Source organism: Cucurbita moschata, unplaced genomic scaffold, assembly GCF_002738365.1.
Source record: "Cucurbita moschata cultivar Rifu unplaced genomic scaffold, Cmos_1.0 Cmo_Scf00084, whole genome shotgun sequence".
Lineage (NCBI taxonomy): Eukaryota > Viridiplantae > Streptophyta > Magnoliopsida > Cucurbitales > Cucurbitaceae > Cucurbita > Cucurbita moschata.
The window spans coordinates 547,391-553,771 of record NW_019268600.1 but is presented as its reverse complement, the minus strand read 5'-3'; the positions used below and the strand labels follow the sequence as shown (position 1 = coordinate 553,771).

The 6,381-nt window shown below is 36.8% G+C and overlaps 1 non-coding gene across 1 annotated transcript; it reads right to left on the bottom strand.

Annotated features, from left to right (window-relative positions):
- Window positions 1-5,220: 5,220 nt before the first annotated feature.
- On the bottom strand, window positions 5,221-5,292 carry TRNAP-UGG. Its single transcript has one exon. It is a non-coding gene; the product is annotated as a tRNA-Pro (tRNA).
- Between the last annotated feature and the right edge of the window lie 1,089 nt (window positions 5,293-6,381).

Here is a 6,381-nt window from a genome sequence, read left to right as displayed (position 1 = left end):
TTTTTTTCTGTTTGGATAAATTTGAACAACACTATCTTATAATTTAATTTTATTTTATATTTAATGTTGTATTGTTTTCTCAATCTCATTTTAATTTTACAACATTTTCTTATTTTATATTAATTTACTTTTATTATTTGCTTTCACTCTCAATTTTAGTTTATATTTGAGTTTTGAACCCTTGAAATTTGGGATGTGACACGTTGGTACCATAGCAGCCAGATTTTAAATTATATAGATTTTTTCTTAGGATAAAGAGTCGTATATCTCTATGACTCAGCTCGATGTCACGTCTCTCCGCGACCAAGTAAGCAGTCTAACCCTATTTTGTAGTATATGATATGTTGTAAAACTTGTATGAATTTATTGTATGTTTTGATTTTGGTGGTAGTTATAAAATGTCCTTGGATGTTAAAGAGTGAATGTTAACTATATAAGACAAAAGTGGATCAACGTTATAGTGTCTAGATATGGTGAGGAGGAAAAGAGTGGTCATTAGATATCTGACTAGCCTTAGGAAAACAGAGAGTTGCCGTTGCACAGTGCGAAACATCTAATCCATGAAATTTTGGTACTAGAAATGAAGAAACTGGAGATGGTCCCCAAACGGGACCATTTCGAATCGCAATTTCTTTGGTTTCCTGGCAGCGTCAACCAGATTAACCCTACAGCGTGACAATCCTTGAGCTTCCACTCCTCTGTGGTCATGGTATCCAGCTTCACCCCCAAAATGGGTTCCTGAATATATTTCTCGTATAGATAATCTTCAATCTGCATCTTCTAGAAACTGATATCGAATCCATCAAACTTTTCAATTCCAGTCTTTGAACTTTCCATCTTCACAGATCGTGGTGAATCTCTCTTCGCTCTGATACTAGTTATTAGAATCACACAACAGCGCACACACTTGATCTAAATGAACACAAAGAACATGATAGAGAAAATGTAAGAAGAAATATTGACCAATGGTTTTGTATTAATGACCTTAGGTATGCAAAGAGAGGATATGGAGAATGAAAAATGTACATTTAGGAAGCACTGACTAATGAGTATACATATTATTTCAGTTTATTATATATAGCTTCACTATATGTAACCGCCTACTATATATAATTATTTAGTATATATTTCTCTATCACATTTTTACTATAAATCTTCAGCCTTTATATCCAACATTCTAGAGCCCAAATAGTCAGGGATTGACATCCTGCTAGAACACAAAGTCATTTACATGTCCCTAGCAAAATGTCTAGTAGTAACGGAGTCTAACCCAACGATCATTCAAACAAAAATCCATCAACCAAGAGGGGTGAAAATGATGACGATAGTACAGTTGAGAAAGAATCTTAGCCATGATGAATCTACACTTGCTGCCATTGTTGTATTTGAAAAGGGGGAGATCAAGTGTGCCAACCTCAACAAAATTTTTATTGCCACTAGATGAACACCACGAGCTAAAACAAGAAGGTCAGATATTGGGTTTAACCCCACCAAGAGAGATCAATCACAAGATTAGTTTTATGTCACCTACCACAAATAGATGTCATACAGCTCAGCTTGAGCTAGTTGAATTCTACAAATAGCAAAAGGGTATGTTCACAGTCGGGTTTATTTGACCTGCAAAGGCTCTTGTCAGTAATCACTCAAATGCTTGGCAAAGACACCAAGCCAACACCTCTACTAAAGAAGAGAGACAAAAAAAAAAAAAAACCACTAAAGCAACACATGTTCACGCAGAAATACCATCCAGACGGATGAAGAGAAGGGTCGACCACGATAATTTCAAAGAAAATAGAGAGTTATGATAAGTTAAGGTCAGATCAACTTTGAGTTCAAAGCAACAAGAACCAAAGACTGATTCGAAAATTCTATGGACTAGTCAAAGTTGTCCACAAGATTAGGAAGACATCATATAGGATGCAATTGCTCCTATGGATACAGACTAACCCTGTTGTCCACATCAGTAACTTGAAACGTTATTATTCCGACCAAGAAAACATCAAGTAAAAGCAGGTGGTATGACGTCATGCAAAGAAGAAATTGTTTCAAGCGAAGAAAGTAGGAAAGACACGAACAGAGAAGACTTGAAGAGTTAAAAAACCGAGAAGTGATTTTCAAAAGTTCCTAGGAGGTTGGAAAAGACTCCTCAATACTGAGATCAGCTAGAAGCGCATCACGAGACCTAAAGTCAGCCTCATCCTACAACATTGAGTTTATGAAGAGCCGGTTGATAGAGATATTGACAAATTACTTTTAGCTTATAACATTGCTTTATTTGAAACTATTTTTAACGTATTTCCTCGCTCACGTTTTCTAAAATATTTCTTCTAAACGTGATTCGAGCATACACTGCTATTGTTCATTCAGTCTAAATTTTGCATGGTTGACTTGTTTATCTGATTAGAACAAATGTCACATAATGATTGTCTCACTACTGCAAGAGTGCGATTGTGACACTTGAAATCTATTCAGTTGTGGGCCGCATTTTCTGACTAGTTACGTGAGTTTGGCATAGGGCATACGTGTAGCTTGAAAAAGAAATGGTTGGATGCGGACAGTGAATAAGGGTTGGGCTAGTGAGTCTTAAATTTGGGTTCATTTGAAAAATTTTGGTTCGTTTTTTAGTTCAAACGAACCCAAATTAAACCTACTAGTTCCTTCTTCCTTGCACGACTCACTCCTATTCTCTATTCTACCTCTTCTTGCTCTTTGAAACTTCTTTAAAGGCTATTGTTCACCGATTATTTGGGAGCATCTTCCTTAAATGGATTGTGACCACAAATGACCTATGTAGAAAATTTGTACCCTCTTTCCTAAAACCTTTAGCAGACAACATACCTAAAACAGGTGCGCTGACCAGACTACGCTACACCTCGTCTCACCCCCCCGGAGCATATGGATCCACCCAATCGATGAACACTCAAACCAAACTCGCCCATCCTTTTTGACACAGGGACGCGAGAACCAATCCGAGTAATCTACAGTGGGGAGACCCCTTAAAGCAATAAGCAAGAATGGCTAGGTTGATAGCAGGGTTAAAGAAAAGGTGAGTATGAAAAGACGTATCGCGTAACTGTCCCTGTAAGCAGCTTCATTCTTTCTTGATCTATGATCCGACTTTATGAAAAAAAATCATTCTTTCAGCTGAAAGTGTGACTGTTGGGTATGGATAAGCAGGACCTCTTGGTTTGGGGATAACCGGAGATGTTGGCTAAGAAAGCTAAGCAGGCAAGTATAGGACGGACAAAATGCACATACAAATTGATTGACATGATCCCTCTCCCTCTCTCTTTGGCTAGTTGGCTAGTTGCACGATAAGCGGGAAAGCATATCAGGTAGGGAAAGAAAGGCTGCTCGATCTCCTGTAAGGCCAACCCTCAACGGCGAGCTCACCAGGCAATGCTATAAGTCCGATAGAAGTCCAAGGTTTCGTCTACTACGAACCAGGAAGCTCTTGGAGGAGCTAACATGAAATGAGAAATACATTCGTTTACGACAACTAATAGATAGCAAACCTTTTGGTAGAAACTGAATGATCCCCTGGCTCGGGCAAGAAAAGGAAAAGGTTGTCGTACTCCTACTTTTTTCGTCGGACGATAGAAAAGTTTGAGCTAAAAGATTGAATCACACCTGGTACGAAAGGCGGTCTTAGCAGGTTTCTCCAAACGTATAAACAAAAAGAGGAAGCAATTGGTCCTAAAGAGGATACCGATACCCCCATACATTCTCGCATGGAAGAACCTAGCTGAACCGGATCAAGGGTCCTAACTTAGTCCGACTGACCTTCTTTGGCTTGCCCCCGCCCTTGTAACAAGGTCAACCCGTATGTGCTCTTTCCTTTCGTTTAGCGAGATAGCTTACCAGCTCTTTCGGCTCATAGCAGTAGTATGAAAAGCGGAATCCTCGTCCTGAGTCGAGTTCGTATTGCCATATGAATCGACATCGGCCAAACCAAAAGCTACTATTTTTTCTTTAATGAAAGCGGATCTAACAGTTTTGATAAAACCAACCTCTTCTAAAGAAGAAGTCGCTCTGCCTTGATCACCGTGGACATATGCAGCTCCCACTTTACCTTTGCCTACCGTGAAAAGGAAAGTTCCCTTAATAGGCCCTCCCAGCTCCCGAACGTCTTTCTATCAATCGAGAGAGGTATAGAATAGTACAACAAACCAACAAGACAAGAATGGACTCATAAGATGGGCGGTCAGGGAAACTGTTAAGGATATTTAGTAATAAATTATAGTTTACCATATATATTTTATTTGATATTTTATCATAAGACAAATATCTAATATTTGCCTTATTACCATAGGTATCTTTCCATTTATTGTTATTTCCATTTATTACTATTTCCATATGTTTGTCATTTATTTGATTATAAATAAGATAAATTTCACACCATTTAGGTGTGGTGGATTCAGCAAACATTCGCAGAAACGATTTCATTTGTGTTATCCGCCAAGGAAATGATCAAGAAATTCAGATCCTGAATAAAGTACTGTAGGCAAGCAAAGCTTTTGAAAATGAAAGCGTGTAGAACTCATATCCACTTTCTCTTCGATTCGTAAACTTCGGATCTGATCTTCCTTTCCTCTCTGGGTGATTGAGAGACAATTTAGGCCTAGCGTGCATCCGATTCGGTCAACAATAAGGTACAAAGCAGATTGATTAAATGGACTTGATGTTCCATTATCGTTAGGTCGAAGATCTCTACTAGGTTTAGTGCACTTTGGTAGTTGTGAATGTTGCCGTAATCGAATGTCTTTCTCATTCGACATTCTCTCTTACCAAGCACTTATACTCGCCAGGGTTAAGGAGACAGTCTGTGAGCTAATTGGGTTTCGAGATTGCGTATACGCGAAAAGAGCTCGCTTTCGAATTTCTCCTCGGGCGTTTTGTGCCCGATTCTGGTTCAGGAAAGGGTCTGATCTCTTTCATTGGAGCACATTGATGCCGAAGGAGTCTTCAGAACCGGTTGAGGGGCTATGATGACTTCAAGCTATTCAAATAACATTACTGATACTACAAAGAAAGGGTATCTAAGTCATACTACTGGAATAGCTTTTTCATAATAATTATCTCGATATATGATACAAAAAACCTGCCATGACTGATAAGGTAAGGGGTTTCAAAAGACAAAAGAATTACAATTTTACGTGTGATAGAAAAGGAGACTACCTTCTTGACCACGGATACCACTTATTGCCCATTGACTTTTGGAGGGCACTCCGAGAATTGAACTCGAGACCTCTTGCACCCAAAGCAAGAATCATACCACTAAACCAAATGCCCTTATAATAGACCATATATTAAGTTGTTTCTGTTATGTATCATCATTATTTCATTTATTATTTTGTTAATGAAATCCATGAGCAATTATTATTATATCTTTTAGATCTAGACTACTGTTAAATTATTTACATAGGGTTTACGATAATTACTGTAGAGAGAAGAAAAAAGAATAGAAGTAGTGTAAAAAGATAATTAATGTAGAGAGAAGAAAAAAGAATAGAAGTAGTGTAAAAAGAATAAAAGTTATGTTCTAAAAAATTATGTAGAGAGAAGAAAAAAATAAAAGTAGTGTAAAAAGAATAAAAGTTATGTTCTAAAAAATACTGTCGAGAGAAGAAAAAAAAATAGAAGTAGTGTAAAAATGTGATAGTTCATGCTTCATTAAAGATGAGATGAACTTTTGTTAGGTAAGGGGAACTTTAAATTACTTCATGTGTGGAGCTTCAATTACTATATGCTAGTTACAATCTTTAGGATTGACTAATTGGACACGAATTCATGGATTGAGGGAAATTTTTGTGTAATTATCAACCACAACTTATGTTTTCAAATTTTTAGGACATAATTTAGGTAGTTATTTTTATCAATAGTAAACTTGTTTCTTTTCATAATATGGATTTAGTTGAACTATTATTATTGATAAGATGGAGAAAGAAATTGTCTTTGAATTGACTAATAGACCTAGGTTCATTGTTGTTGTCTTTTAACTTGTTATTTTGCAAAAAGCTTAACTAATATGAACTATCATGTCACAAGAACTTTTAAATCAAGAATATACCCTACACATCATTTAAGATGGCAATAAAATGGAGTTAAATTGAACGCACTTTAGTTTCATGTTTGGCGTGTTCAAGATAAAACATAATTGTATTAATGATATTGAGCCTAGAGTCTATAAGAATTTAATGATCTTAAGAGAAAATCCTGTTTTATGAGAGGATACCAACTTTATTTAAGGTACTAGGAGTTCAAGAATCTGGATTTGAATCTAGTTAAGGAACGGTAAGATCTGAAAGTTTTGAATTCTAGACCAAAACTTATCGTTGAGATGAGGGAGCCTTCAAAGGTTATGCACTCACATATGGGGTT